We start from the raw sequence: 15,384 nt of genomic DNA on the forward strand, positions 1-15,384 counted from the left end.
AGAGCTCCACTGCAACCAAGGGGATTTTCAAATGAAAATTAAATCACTTGTGTATCATTTGTATTAGTAAACTGCCCTTGTCTACCTTCACATCTTATTAAGCTTTAACTCAGCATTTCTCTCTCTCTCTATTAAGATATCCCTTTGCAACAGCCAAGGATAACTTGATTCTCCTATTAACAAAGGAAATAGCTCTCCTCTCAAAGCATGTGTGGATAAAGAAGTTCAAGCAAAGTATGCATCCTCCAAAAGCCTATTAAAAATCCATAACAAAAAATATTTTCCCCACGAACATCACGAAAGTTAGGCTAATGTTTACACCAAAGTTGCACAAACTGTGACTATTGCCTGGGAGGATTGTGTGTACACAAGCAACAATGTATAAGAAACAGAAGGACTATTACTGCTATATTTAGACAACACGTCACGTTGTTCGTTTTCTAACTGATTCCTCTTGAGCAATGATCGCGCAGACGTGAAAGAGGCCCTCACAACGCGTCAGTCTGTTTCCCTGGTCTCAAGAGCGGCCGCTTCATTCCTCAAGATCCGTCTAAGCACTATGCCCGTGCAAAAGCCCATTACAAGAAATGCTATTTTACAGGAACTCATGTGAATGTCTCTCTACTTTACTGTATCGGGCACAAACTGGTATAATCCAGATTGATGAGTATTAGGAGTAAACGCTCACGTTTCTGCAGCATTTCTACTTACCATTTTGCACTATTAAATAACAATACTAAGAGACGCACTATAGCAAAGATAAAACAAGTATTTATAGACACAGACATTTCATTCAAAGCAACAAAAACACACAAATGTTTTTTTTTTTTTTTTACCACATAAAGCTGTTATACCCCAACATGCCTGATTTGTAGAATAAAAATCAGTCATAAAAAATAATTGAGGCTGTAATATTTATTTTAAAAATATTTGATTCATTTGAACTCGAGTACGCTCTCGCTGTCAAAATTCATCTGTGATATTTTTGAAGGTGCGTCCTCCATGAACAACCAGAGAGCCGCAAAGAAATTGATAAATATACAATTGTTGATTTAAGAAAATATGACTGTAAATAGTAGCACGTGGCAAGCCTGTATGTTTATTTGTAGTTTAATTAAATATTGTGTTAAAAATGGGCGAATGTGATTCCAATTAGGCCTACATTTCCAACTGAATTTAGCGTAGGCCTAATTTCAAAATCACGTAATGCTGCACACAGCCATGCAAAATTTCGTTTTTAATTGATATTTCACTTCAAATAGCATAACATTGGTTGAGAAAAAGGTAACAAATTAGTGGTTAAACAATTTTCCCTTAGCGCGCCTGAGTTGTGCTTGTGACTGCCAACTCTCCAATTTGCATCTATTCCTGATTCTGGAGAGAAAAGATTTAAAGTAATTTGTCATGGTTTACATTTTCCAGAGTTTCGTACGAAAGAGAAACCGGGCCTCCCTAATAATCATTAAATTCTCCGCCAACTTCTGCATCACACGGGAACATGTGTTTTTATTTTAGACGTTTTAATCCCGCTGATAGGATCTTTAAAATTCCCCGCACTATTGCTGTTCGTTTATGTGAAAAGGAGGGAATACAGTATCGCAGCGGGTATAAACACACTTAAATAAATCATAGTCCATGAGAGCCCAAGTACTATCAGGTGGGCCAGACGTATGACTAAATATCTTGGCCTGACAGACTTGTTGTGAAAAGCCAGCGATATAGGACACATCCACGCTCAGTATGGGGCAGTTGAAATATGGAAATATCTCAGTATAAAGAAACTTAAAGATGTACTGTAGGATGCATCACGTTCTTTCTCGTGGAGAGTAAATTGTTAGAGCCTAGTAGAGGTGTAGACTAACTCCGGGTAGGAGACCTAAAACAGGACAGATCATAACTGTTAACCTGTCATAACACCAACCAAGGCGATAAAACAGATCATTGAGTTCGGCATTGCCCATAACTCCCAGCGAGAGAGAGAGAGCGGGAGGGGGTGCATGGCAGGTTTGCAGAAAGGCCCTAGTCAAGCCGAGGTCGACTTTTCAGGTGCACGTCGACGAAAGAGCAACGGGAAAAGAAAGGTTAACACTTGCTTATAATCCTCTAGTGCCAGAATCAGTAGGCTATATAAATTGCAAGGAATTTTCACATCACATGGGCTATTCAGGCAAAATGGGAGAGAGGTCTGACTATTTAGTCTAATTCAAGCAATTAAACACTGCATGAATACCAGGGGCTAGGCTACTATTTTACGTATCTTTGGTTTGGTAAGGGTTAACATAATATTAATAGTATGTTGACGGACATTTAAAAGAGTCAATTCGATTCTTCTCCAGGTTTCCATGATTTGCCCCAACAAATGACAGACCCCATTCAAAATCCCATAAAATCTAAATTCGAAATGTCTGTGAGTTGATCTGAAGAAGCTGTGCAAGTAAAAAATAGTACACTTACACTTTAGAACCAGAATTACAATACCATACCTTTTCATTTTACAATTACCCCCCCCCCCCCCAAAAAAAAAAAAAAAAAAAAAAACATGAAACAAGATGACTCATACTACATTCTCCAAATTACATATTTCATGCTGTTTAAAACTGAATTATTATACTTTACCATTTACAATGCATGCAATAAATCTAAAATAGTTTGTGAAAAACCTTTTACTCGGTCACGAATTCCGACGTATGAGCTGCACGTCAAAAACAGTGTTCAATGTCAGTGAGACGGTGACCCTATTCCTCGACGTCTGAGAGCACACATGAATACTCATTGTTCTAAAAGTGTTCCGATGGTGAAACGTCGGACGACAATCCACCAGAGGGAGCCAACCCCAATAAAGTTGGCAAAATATGGACCGACTATGTGTACGGGTTCGTGAGCCTGGGGAACACCAGCAAAACGCTGCATTTTAAAGAATTCCTACACAATTCCGTCTGCGTTTGTTCTCCAAAGATGCAGAATGGCTCTTGGCGTAAAAATACCTTCCCACACATTAGTGCGTATTTTACTAGAAGACATAGGCTAATACAGATTCAGAGGTTTAAAGTTACACTCATTAACCTCAATAGATCTCACTTTAACAGCTGGATGCATGAAATTCTAAATAAAGACGTCATTATCACTTTAAATAAGCAAAAGGATGAACAACCTTGCAAGGCAGAGAAACTTACCAGGAGAAATCTGTGTTTCTGTAAGGCAGTAATCCACTCTTTCAGAGTTGGCTATCAAACGATAAATTCCAGTGCAGAGGCAAAAGTTAAAGATTTTCCAAATGGCTATTCTCCCCCAAAAATGCAATCCAGGGCACACTGAAGTGTAGAGAATAGGAAAGTGCCCGTTTCTTAAGAGGTAGAGGTTACCAGCCGCCTGTCGCCGTTTTGCCTTTCTTGGTGTGGGTAAGCTGACATGAGACGGACTGAGCAGGGTGTACGAAGGGGGAGGCTATTTACAATGTCCAAAAGCAATCGAAATAATTAGTGGCTCTCACAAACCGTGGGCGTGATGGTGCGGAAACTCTTAATGACAAATAAAATATTCACAAGTGACTAAACGTATTGTTGGCTAATGCTTCAGCACTCAACTTTTACCGATGCTATTCAAATGTTTTGTCTGTTCTCCAAATTTGCCACACAGTGGACGATTTCCCCGATTTTTGATGCAAAGCTGAATGTAACGAAACCAGTGATGGTTGAAGAAATATATCCAAGTGCTCGGGACTCTGAAATCAGAATGCTCTCTACCTGCTGAAACATCCATACGGGTATCTTCGCTCCAAACATGAAGCAGCTATTCCACCCTCCATTCTGAGCAGGACGTCAATCTCTCCGTAGATCTCTCGGGTTATTGGGAGATTGTTTGTGGAAGTTTGTGATGTCTTGAAGCCAAAGACACCTTTCCAATATCCACGTCAGAAAATCGAAAAAAGTGCCAAATGACAGCTACGATCTTCCCAAAAACCTAGTGCAATGGCATTACGTCCAGCTCTAGTGCAGAGGAAAGTTGGTAGTCGATGTCAAAGACAGAAAAGTGCACTATCGGAGATACCCCTGAACACCGGCTAAATTATGTGTTCCGCACCTCAGAGCTTCAGACGACTTCAGTTTTATCACCTGCCCTCTTGCCTTCCTCTCGCAACTAGCAGATCTTGCCACTGATGCGCGCCGGAAAAACCTACCCGCTGGCGCATGCGCTTAAGGGGTCTTTTTTTCCCCTTCAAAACTTGCTACAAACTTCCCAGAGCCGAGAGAAGTTGGATTCCACATATCACCGCCTTTCAAGTGAAACTGGCGTTAGGCTATTCGAAAAGGAGACAGAAAGGAAACAACAGCACAGGTTAGCGTTTTGGTATGCCAGCGTGTGACCAAATGAACTTTGAATGTGCAATTTACATTCCATATTTTTTTTCTGTCTTGCATAGTTCAACAGCAGGGCGTGCATGTGCGTGTCCCTGTTTTGTTGGTGTAAATGTGAAAACAAAATGAAGCGGTTCATTTTTATTTTGTGGTTTTTATAGGAAACAGAGACGGATTGCCTTATTGTGTCGGCAAACAGACAGATAGTACTTGGCTACGATGCTATAATTGCATTTAACAAAAGCTCTGATGTAGAACGATCCATACATTCTGTGCGTGGAACATCATAAGGAGAAGCTGACTTTGCAATACATTGCAAGTTTAGAAGATTTCAGTGACTTCACAGGCTGAATTGTCTTTCTTTGATGAGCCGCAATTACTGTGTCAAAGGTCTGCAGAGCCGCTGAGTCTCAGGGACTAGAGAATTAGGCGAAATTGTAAAAATGGGCGGAACGGCCTATAACAAAACAAGCCTCTCTATTACCTAAAATAAACTCATAAAGTACCTGGGGCTATTGCGCCATCCGTGCCAAACCTGAGTTTTGATTTTCGAGTGCGCAGTATCAAATTACACCTCACTTAAACCCGGAGAACGTGGGCCAGACAGTTTGCTTATGGAGACCAATCTTCCAATTCAGATATATATGTGTTTAAGCATTATAACAATTTTTATAACTAGAATTATATTGGTGAACACGTTGGACAACATGTATTGAAAAGATGTTGAACCAAGATGGAGAGAAGATAGCATGTTCAGCTTTCCCCTCATTACTTGCAAGATAAACCTCTTTTTGATTCTGACAATGTTGTCCATAAAAACAGTTTTTACTTGTTTACAGGGAGCTGTAATTATCCAACTTCGTCGAAAATGAGATGGTGTCATTAGGAGGAATAAAGGAGGAAAAAAAGGTTTTTGAGGTATTTTTTTATTCAATTTTGGTTCAGCAAATTGGTCATCCGATTTGCAATTTGCTGAACCAAAATTGAATGAAAATACCTCAAAAACCCTTTCAAAATGTTAGGTTGATTTTGGTTGTTTTTATAGTGCTTCAATGTTCAGATAAAATTACACTTCAAATTTTAATTAAAGACCACACTGAAATGAAATTCATCACACAAATCTACGATGACTTTTATTCAGTTATTTCGTTTCCCCATGAGTGATTCCTATGTCAACTTCTAATACTAACAAATCATTTCCTTCACCCACAACTTGTTGGACACAAGGCATGTTTTTGGAATAATAAACTCTCAAAATGGTGTACATGTCATGTAGTCAGTGCAGTTCGATCTACCTGTAAAAGTTTTTAGACACACACACACACGCCACACAGGATTTGCCCGTGCCTGTTCAAGGTTACTATCTACATGCCGAGAGGGAGAGAGAGGAAGCGAGAGAGAGAGTTATTGTCTGAAAGCAGCCTTGACTTAGTCTTGGACATAAATCTACTTGAGTACACTGCACTGATTGCACAGCACTCTGGATCAATTTAGAGGATAACTACCTGATATTACCTGAAGACTCTGAGGCCACCTGGATGTGGCCCAGACTAAGACCCACACACACACACACACACACACACACAAACCCAGCACAGAATAGCTCTGATTGTGCATGAGAGGAGCCCTGGAGGAGTTCCACTGGGTACCTCTCCGAGCCCAACAGCCCCCCCCCTCCTCCCACTCCTCTTTTGTTTCAGATTCCTTCAAAATGGGACACTGTCATCTTCCCCATAGAGCCCAAGCCAAGCTTTACAGAGGCCGCTGAGAGTGCAAGTAAAGATGCAGACGTGGAAACGTGAGGAGCCCATATAGTTTGACGGAGAGCCGCTTTTTTATCGGACTAAGAGGAGAGATGTTGTGATAGCATCCTGTCTCTTCCATTCCCTGAAGGCATGCCCGGGCCACTCGCATCCCTCTTGTCATGTGCGCACACACTGCCTGAGGGAACAACCTCCCCCTGGGATGCGTCAAGAAAAATGGGGGTTTGTTTGGACACTGTATTAAATTCGAGTGCTTAGTGCTCAGTGACCTATGAACTCAGGCACTTTACTCTGGAGGGCTCAACTTTGAGGTGGCTGTCGACTGGCAGCCGAGGGTTGTCTCTTTGCGGTTAGCGGAGTGTGTTTTTGTGAGCCGGTGAAGTTTGCTGTAAAGCTCCTGGAGAATCCTGGCTCCTTGTGGTTTGTTATGATGTGAGAGATGGCTATGATTGCTCTTGCTGAATTCTTGTCTTTGTTTCAGAATGTGTGTATCCCCTCACCTCTCTCTGTCTCTCTTTCTCTCTCTCTCTCTCTCTCTCTCTCTTTCTCTCTCTCTCTGTGTGTGTGTGTGTGTGTGTGTGTGTGTAACAGATGCCACTGGATCAGATTCTGAGGAGATTGCCATTGTGTTGCATGGGGGAAGAGAGGAACAGTTGTCTTGAGGCGTTAGGTGAAAGAAAAGCCCTGAAGGGTTATCAGTCTCGCCAGTGAGTGATAGAGCAGTGCAGACTGAAAAAGCGGGAAGAGAGGTATAGATCAAGATGAAGTGATGCAGAAGAACGTAAACAACAGAGGGCCAAGAAGAGTGCATGTTATATAATCTCTCTCTCTTTTTCTTTCTCTCAAGAGCTGCAGTGCTGTAAAACAAAGTGTTCATCTAATGGCGCTGTGTCACTTTTTAGCACCTGCCTTCGTTTTACTCTTGTTTTCATGTTCCAAGTCATTTTGCTACTGTTCAGTTCTAAATGTAACCGTATGCGATGGCACATCTACCTGTCTGTGTGCATAATTATGTTCATTTGTATATCAGATGATAAATTGATGGGATGTCACTAATACTTCAGCAGTGCCATGTCATATTCAGCCTTTCTTTCTTTCTTTTTATATAGATACTGCTCAGTGTGTGTATGTGTGTATGTCTGTGAAAGGGGGGGGGGGGGGGGTTAACATGTTTTCATGTGTTTCCACTGAGTGGCTGAAGTGTGACTAACCATAGTGGATCTGCGGCTACTTAAGCCAGACTAGTGGCATAACTGGACAGTGATCTCATCTCTCTCTAACCACCCCTCTAACCACTGACCTCCCAGACCACATCCTAATCACAACCACACCACCGGCCCCCCTCCACCCAACCCCACCACCGTAAAGAGGAATCCCCGATTATAACTCCTAAACCATAACCCCCCACCCCCCACACACACACACACATTCACACACATCACCACATCTTAATTATAACCATGCAACCTCCGCCTTAAAACACACACATACACACACAAACACATACACATACATACACAGATACACTTCCAGAAACAGTAAGAGTGAATCTGATTCAAGGACATTCAAAGTCTGTCAATACCAATCGACTGCTGTAAGGCTCTCACTCAGTCACAGCTTCATCCCCATATGCAGCACTCTCCCTGACTAACAGTCCCCGTCCTGTGCAACCCCATTCCAGAGTGACCACAGCTGAGTTCCTTTTTTTTTTTACGACGGCTCCACCAAACTCCTTCCACCAATCACAGGCAATCGCCCCCCGAACCCTCTCGCTGTTGTCACCCGGCCACAACACTGGCTTTCCAGAAGGCCGTGTCCTAATAGCTCATGTCCCATCAAGCTGTCAGGCAGTAAAACATGGTGTTCCCACTTTTGACTGATCTGTTTGTCCCCAATCAGTGGTATCTCAAAATTCCTCAGCACTGATGATGGCTGCATTCGGAGCAATTCATATAAAATTCCTGGGATGCATTTTATGATGTGAATTGCTGGCTCGTCCCACCCATACGGTTCAAAGAATTACTCGTCCTTACAGGGCTGTACACACGCGGCAGTGTTTTTTTTTTTTTCTCTTGCATGTAGCTGTGTGCTAATTGGATGAAATATTGCGAATAGGACATGAATGAGCTGCCGATGGGAATAAGACATGACGCACGTCACGTTTATAGCATCTCTGGGAAAACCGCCCTGCCATTGGTGCCCTCTAATCGACGGCAAAACGATGTATCATTCTCGTCACCACCCCTCATCTCATTCAACACAGATGGAGCCGAAATCTACCCCCCCCCCCCCAGTTTACCTCGGCAACCTATCAGCCTGGAAGAGCTGGTAACACCCCCACCAGGAGCCACCAGCTCGCCACAACCTAAGCACATCAAACCACTAGTCTTCCCCTCTGTCCCCCACCGATACTCCTCCCCCTCCCCATGCTCAGCTCCTTCTCCTGCGGGTGCAAAGCTGGGCAACATCTGGGTGAGTTTATGAGGGCGAGAGGGGAGCTGGAACCGTTTCAACAAGAGAGAAAGCGTGCAAGAGAGATATTGTGAGTGTGTGTGTGTGTGTGAGAGAGAGAGGAGAGAACATATGTTGTTCTTTTATATCATGTATCAATCACTTAAAGGTGGGCAATTTCAAAGAAACTGCTATGCCCTCATATTGGAAATGTGATAATGACCATCGTCCTTTATGCAGCATGGATTCCAAATCTGCTCTTCTCCATTATAGATGCACAGGGAGACAGTGAATTAAAGAAAAGCAAACCTTTATTGAATGAGCAGAAACAAACAATGCTTCAGAGAGAGAAAAAAAACTCTTCCAAGACCAATGTTTAAGATACTTGCAGATCTGTCACAAACATCTCCATGACGTAGCAGAGGACAGTGACACATGCCCACAGTCCAGTACAGGGGCAAGTCCCTTCTGTATAGTATAAATAATAAGAGCCTGAACATGCCACACACACACCACACACACACAGATACAGAACATTAAATATGTACACATACAGTACACACAAACACACACTGCTGCCTTTGTTGAGACTTATCACCTTAATATTATACTTTATATCATATTCTATGCATTATATTTTTATTTCTTAGATAAAGAAATACGAAAAAGCAAGTGCTGCACCCACTAGATTCATGAGGATATCAACCTACAACCATTATATGTACCAAGTGCGACGATTTCATAGTATTTCCTGATGATTTCCTGTGAAATGAGACGCATACTCACTGAATACTTTTTAAAAAATTTAGAACATAATATACTAATGAAGTATATGTATCTTACTGCAAAAACATATTTCTTTTAACATGAGATAATTATGCATTAAAAAACATAATTTTGCAGGGACAACATTGTTTTTTTGCAATCTAATAGAAATAAGTTGTAATGTCAACTAACTTATTTACTTTTGCATTAGCCAAATGTTATCTTAATTCTTATTTTTTTTATTGCACATTCACATACGCATACAAGGCATCAGAGAAATGAAGAGACATGGTTTCAATGACCATAGTTCATGTAAACATGCCAAAGAAGCTCCGCTCAGAACATTTAAAGAGAAGCTATTTTTATTTGAATATTTTTCCAATGAAAATTGAGGAAGTCATAGTCTCTGGTATAAAATATATCCTTTAAAATAAATAATTTGGTTCTAAATTATTTTGCTGTACAGATACATTTATAAGATGAGAAGTCTAGTCAACGCCAGCTTTACTTTACTTTACACACACACACACACACACTACACTACACTACACTACACTACACTACACTACACTACATTACATTACATTACACTACAATCTAATACAATGTATTTAATCAAATGACTGGATATTGTATATTCTGGACTTGGGTTCTTGAATGTAATAATAGTATTAAGACATTCTATTATTCAAACCGTGCTTGCATTCTACTGTACCTTCCTGTTCACTATGAAGCTTTACCATAAGCCTGAGAAACCCTTAAATACGTGATAGAGGTCCATTTACACACACACACACACACACACACATACACACACACACACGATTCAGTTGAATAATTAAACAAGAAAATGGTGAAAAATATATATAAACAGCAATCCAATCAATAGAAACATTTGCATTGTCTGACATATAGAAAACAGTATGGATAAAAAGAAGAGCATTGGGTATATGGCAGAGGACTCTTACAAAAGTACAAATATTACAGTCAAATGAAAAAGAGAGAGAGATAAAATACAGATGTATTCATTCACAGTGCAAACACACACAGCAAGTCCTGCACACAGAAAAAAAGAGCATTCCTGAAGGAGATTTTCTTTTTCAATACACAACTCGAAGAACCTTTAAAGAAGGGTAAACAAGACCTTTTTAGTTTCTCAGGAAGCGTTCTGAGGAAAACAGACTTCTTAGTCATTCACATCACATCTCGTAACATCAATCTCAATGTTTTCAGTAAACATTCATTTGGCACAAAACTAGAACAAGAGCTCTTTTTATCACTTCACAAAAAGACTATTACTTCAAGTACCGGAAAGCAAACATCACTTCCTGTGTGTGGAAGGTCAGAGGTCAATACTCTTGGTGCGATCCTCATTCTGGTCCATACACTACAATCTTGACCATGAAAGGTAATAAACATGCTTTCTTTTTCCCATGTTTGTTTATTCTTAGTTTTTGACCCAGGGGTAGTTAGAATGATACCACAAAAATCAACCACACAATGAATATCTGTGTTACAATTGAAAAAGAGAGATGATTTTCTGCCATGTGTGGCAACTTCTCTTCAGATATAATCTGCTCAAACAGACTTGTCTGGACTTTTGAAAAGTTGCAGGAAAAGGTAATGAAGTCTTGCTTTTGGTGCAGGAAAAATGGAACATAAGCACAGGACTTAAAAAAGGACCTTTGGAACTATTTTACAGGTATTAACACACACACACACACACACACACACACACACACACACACACACACACACACACACACACACCTCCATGGGCCACTTCTGCCAGAGGCACTGCAGGAGAGGAATATTCTCGGGAACGCCTGGGACCCTTCTGCCATCTTCGCTTTATAGCCACTCCACCAGACTGCCGTTGTAATGTCCGTGACATTACGCCACGTCAGTGTCCAAACGTCTCGACAGACAGCGGCTCTGTCTCCGGTGATCAGTGTAAATGATGGCAGCGAAACAAACTCCCCGGCCCCCGCGAACGAGGCATTCCCACAGGGTCAGAACAGCAAGACACTTCCTGTTCCGAGTGTTTGCTTCAGTCTGGCATCCTGGACGTTTAAAAAAAAAAAAAAAAAAAAAAAAGGCTTCGCAGACGTCTGAGGGGCAGCCGCCAGACATGATCAGAGCACTTGACATGTGAGCGCAATGTCCTCAAAAATAAATAAATAAATAAATAATCACGTATGTAAATAATAAATACATTTGCTAGAGTCTCACCCTTTATGCATGTTCTGTTGCACTCACTGACCAGTAAGCAAAGGGAGATCTCCTCTGGATATACAGGATAACAAACACAGATGTCGTTCCAGATGAAGCTTGAAGGATAGGAGAGTAGAACTACCTGTTCCTGCCGTGTTCTTGCCATGACATTCCTCTATGCTCCTTGGGAGACGTTTGTGTGTGTGTGTGTATATATGTGTATATATATATATATATATATATATATATATATATATATATATATATATATATATATATATATATATATATATATATATATATATATATTGTGTATATATATATATATTGTGTGTGTATATATATATATATATATATATATATATATATATATATATATATATATGGAAGAGGGGGAGAGCAGGTGAAGAGTGGACAGAGGCTAATGTACAGGTGAGTCTCACACACACACCCTCTTGTGACCTGCTGTGTGGATGGACGCTTCACGGGTTTCCATAAACGCCAGGTAGGAAACATGAGCCCTGACCTTGTGTCGCCCCCTCTCAAAAAATCAACTTTGGAGCTTGTCCGGGTCCCAGAAACGCAGCGATGCGATTGTCAAACATTTTGGACAGGGTAGCATTCTGCCATGGTAACTTAGGAAGGGGAGGGAAATTCATCTTCCCCAAGAAGAGCAAAACTCCATACAGACAGAGAGAGAGAGACAGTGAGGAAGAGAGAGAGAGGAAAAAACAGATACATCTCCATACGTTCGTGCGGTTAGCTAAACAGGAAGTTCCAAATAACAGGCTTTAAGGTTGGAGAGTGAGCGAAAGGGTGGCTGTCAATAGTGTTTTTCCTCTTCAGCATTGGCTTTTGTGTGTGTGTGTGTGTGTGTGTGTATGTGTGTATGTGACATGTTTGACAGAGTCTATGGGCTCACTTTTAAGGCAGACCAGCTTACTGCACGAGCACCCTGCCTTGGGCATTTGAGGCTAGAGAACCCTCCCCCCCGCCCTCCTCTCCTCCTTTCCTTTCCCGTAATGTCTTTAACATTTATAAACATGTTCACAACACGTTTATGACTTGGCCATGGCACAGAGTTGGTGAAAAAGAAAAGGCCTGGGATTTGCTCTCTGAAGCCAGCCTGCCTGGGCATCCATGCTGAACAGATCAGCTCTGTGCTGAGCTAGGGCTGGGCTGGGCTGGGCTGGGTTGGCCTAGTCTGGTCTGGTCATGGTTGGTGAGTGATGGGTGGCTTGCTTTTTACAGGTCCTCCTTGGGTTTGTCTGAGGTTAGAGCCTGGCCCACTGCGGTCAGGCCGCTTGTGGTTATTCATGCCAGCTTGAGGAGAGTGTGTGAGTAGGTGTGTGTGTGTGTGTGTTTGAGTGAGAGAGAGAGGAGGTACCAGGGAGGAGGAGATATGCTGCAGGATGGTTGGCAACATGGAGGTCCAGTTGTGCTCTGTGAACACACACGTGAACACACACACACACACACACACACACACACATACAGACAGAGGGAGAGAGAGAGAGAGAGAGAAATAGGTTAGTAAACATAAAACTCAACTTTGTCAGTGTGCACAATGTTTGCTCCTCAGACTGTGACATACAATGTAGCATAAGGGCGGCATCCAGACATTGACACATGCCAGACATTACACCTTTAACCACAACAAACACACCAAAAACAACACAGCTTACAACCCAATCTCTCAAATAACCACCACAACACACGCCAAATCTGCCCCCAAAAACAACAGCCACCCACAACACACGTGGGTCCGCGCCAGGTAACACCCTGTAGACCACAACCCACATTCCACCACACACACACACACACACCAGCCCCCTTCCATCCAGCGACGGCCCCTGCAAACACACCCAGCTCACTCCGTAAGTCGCTCTGCGAGGCCCTTATCCCCTCATCTCGCTGCCCAGCCCCCATCACCACCCTCCATAACTCACCACAAACCAGCCCCCCCCCCCCCATCCCACCCCTCTCTCTCTCTCCCTCTCGGCCCCTGTGCCCCTCATTAGCTGAGGGCTGCAGGAAACCCCATGCCTGCCCCCGACTCCAACTCTCTGGCTCTGCCCCTGGCCCGGGCTCTGCCTGTGTGCTGTGCTCTGGTTATGGCTCTGGGATCTGGGCTCTGGCACCGTTAGTGGGCTGGTTGTGTGTGTGTGTGTGTGTGTGTGTGTGTGTGTGTGTGTGTGTGTGTGTACACAGTGCTCCTCAGTGGTGGCAGTAAAAGCGCTGCAGCCCGAGCGGCTGCTCAGTAACAGCAGTAAAAGCCATGCCGGCGTCTGACACGCCGCGACGCGGGCCAGCGAGCGCCAGGGACCGGGTGCCGCCCCAACCATGTGCGCCCCAAATGTGTGTGTGTGTGTGTGTGAAGGGGGGGGGGGGCTGAGGGCTGGAACGGGGGTTGAGAGAGAGAGAGAGAGAGAGAGAGAGACTGGCATGGACACTTCCTTGGAGAGAGGGAGGGACAGAGAGAGGGAGGGAAAGAAAGGGGGAGGGAGATGGAAGGAACAGAGAGGGAGAGACCTTTGACCTCTCTTTAGACACAAACAGTCCGTGGGTCCGGCCTCCGCTGACCCCTAGAGCTTGCGGCACCTGCGACGGCACTGGGATAATTAGCCAGATCCGGCTGTAGAGGTGTGTGTGTGTGTGTGTGTTTGAGAGTGTATGTGTGAGGGTGCGACTGTCGGGACTCCAGCTGTGACACAGAATTAAGTTCTGAAAGTCTCAGCAGGCGGCGGAATTCCACCGACCAAAAAAAAATGCAGCCCAACATGCAGACCCATCATCCTGCACATTAGCTCACACTAACTCTTGCATCCCTTCTTCTCCTTCCCATTCTCTCTCTTTCTCTCTCTGCATTTCCTTCATCTCTTCCCCCATTGCCTTCATTTTTATTCCTCCCCTCATTTTTCTCATCTCAATCTAACCCCCCCCCCCCAACACGCTCACACACACCTTCTTTCTGCCTCTGCCGTACACATCAAAAGGACTGCTGGCGTTTGACATGTTTAACCGATTTCCCTTGAACAATGCGATTGGGTTACGGCTGCTGCCCAACGATGCTCGTGTCGTTTGAAAGTTATATTAGCCCCCCACCCTCCCCCCTCTCCCCCCTCTTCCTCTGGTCTCTTGTCCCCTCCTTCACCAAGTGCTGCTGGAGAGGACAATGCGAAAAGGCTAAGTAATCGGACACTAGGCGCCAGGTTTATTGAAGGTTCCTGCATGTGACCCCGCCAAGATATTTCAGCAGCATCTCTCACTCTCTCTCTCTGTCTGTCTCTCTCTCTCTCTCTCTCTCCCATTCGTGAGGGCGGCACTGGGTGAATTATATTTGTGTGTGAGAAAAGCAGCTCATTGCGCAATTTTCCTATTGTCCCCCTCCTAATGGGAGAATGCTTCCTCACACAATAGGCCACTTCACTGTGAATTTGTGGGGAAACAAAGGGCAATATTGCCCAGATGTGGGGAGGGAGGGAATGGATCAATAAATCAGAGAGCAACTTCTCCAGACGTTTTCTGCTCAGCGTGGTTGTTCTGAGGGGTTTGCAGCAGCACAGGGAGCCCAGGCCTGATGACTCCTGCATATGCAGCTTTTTGGGAGTTTTTCTAGAACTTTCTCAGCGGGCACCCGCTGGGCTGGGATGGAGCTGGAGGTGAAGCGAAAGAATCTAAGTCAACGAAAAAGTACTCTGTGACCAAGAAATGAATGAATGAGAAAGTAAGGCGTTTCTCTCTTTAAAAAAAAAAAAAAAAAAAAAAGCCGAATAAGGGGAAAAAAAAAACTTGAGGTTTGTTTGAGATTTTTTTCAGTTACGGCATGACTGCTA

The 15,384-nt window shown here is 43.2% G+C and overlaps 1 protein-coding gene across 1 annotated transcript in view; it reads right to left on the reverse strand.

The window, feature by feature from the left end:
• Positions 1 to 4,133, reverse strand: part of wnt5a (wingless-type MMTV integration site family, member 5a) — a 15,683-nt gene extending 11,550 nt beyond the window's left edge. The window contains exon 1 of the mRNA XM_076277114.1: positions 3,174 to 4,133. The gene's annotated coding sequence lies outside the window, so the exon portion shown is untranslated. The remainder of the gene's footprint in view (positions 1 to 3,173) is intronic.
• Positions 4,134 to 15,384: the final 11,251 nt, after the last annotated feature.

This window comes from Alosa pseudoharengus, unplaced genomic scaffold (assembly GCF_046254945.1).
Source record: "Alosa pseudoharengus isolate Yale_2024_CS ecotype anadromous, Long Island Sound unplaced genomic scaffold, YU_APseudo_1.1 YU_APseudo_1.1_scf_9, whole genome shotgun sequence".
Lineage (NCBI taxonomy): Eukaryota > Metazoa > Chordata > Actinopteri > Clupeiformes > Clupeidae > Alosa > Alosa pseudoharengus.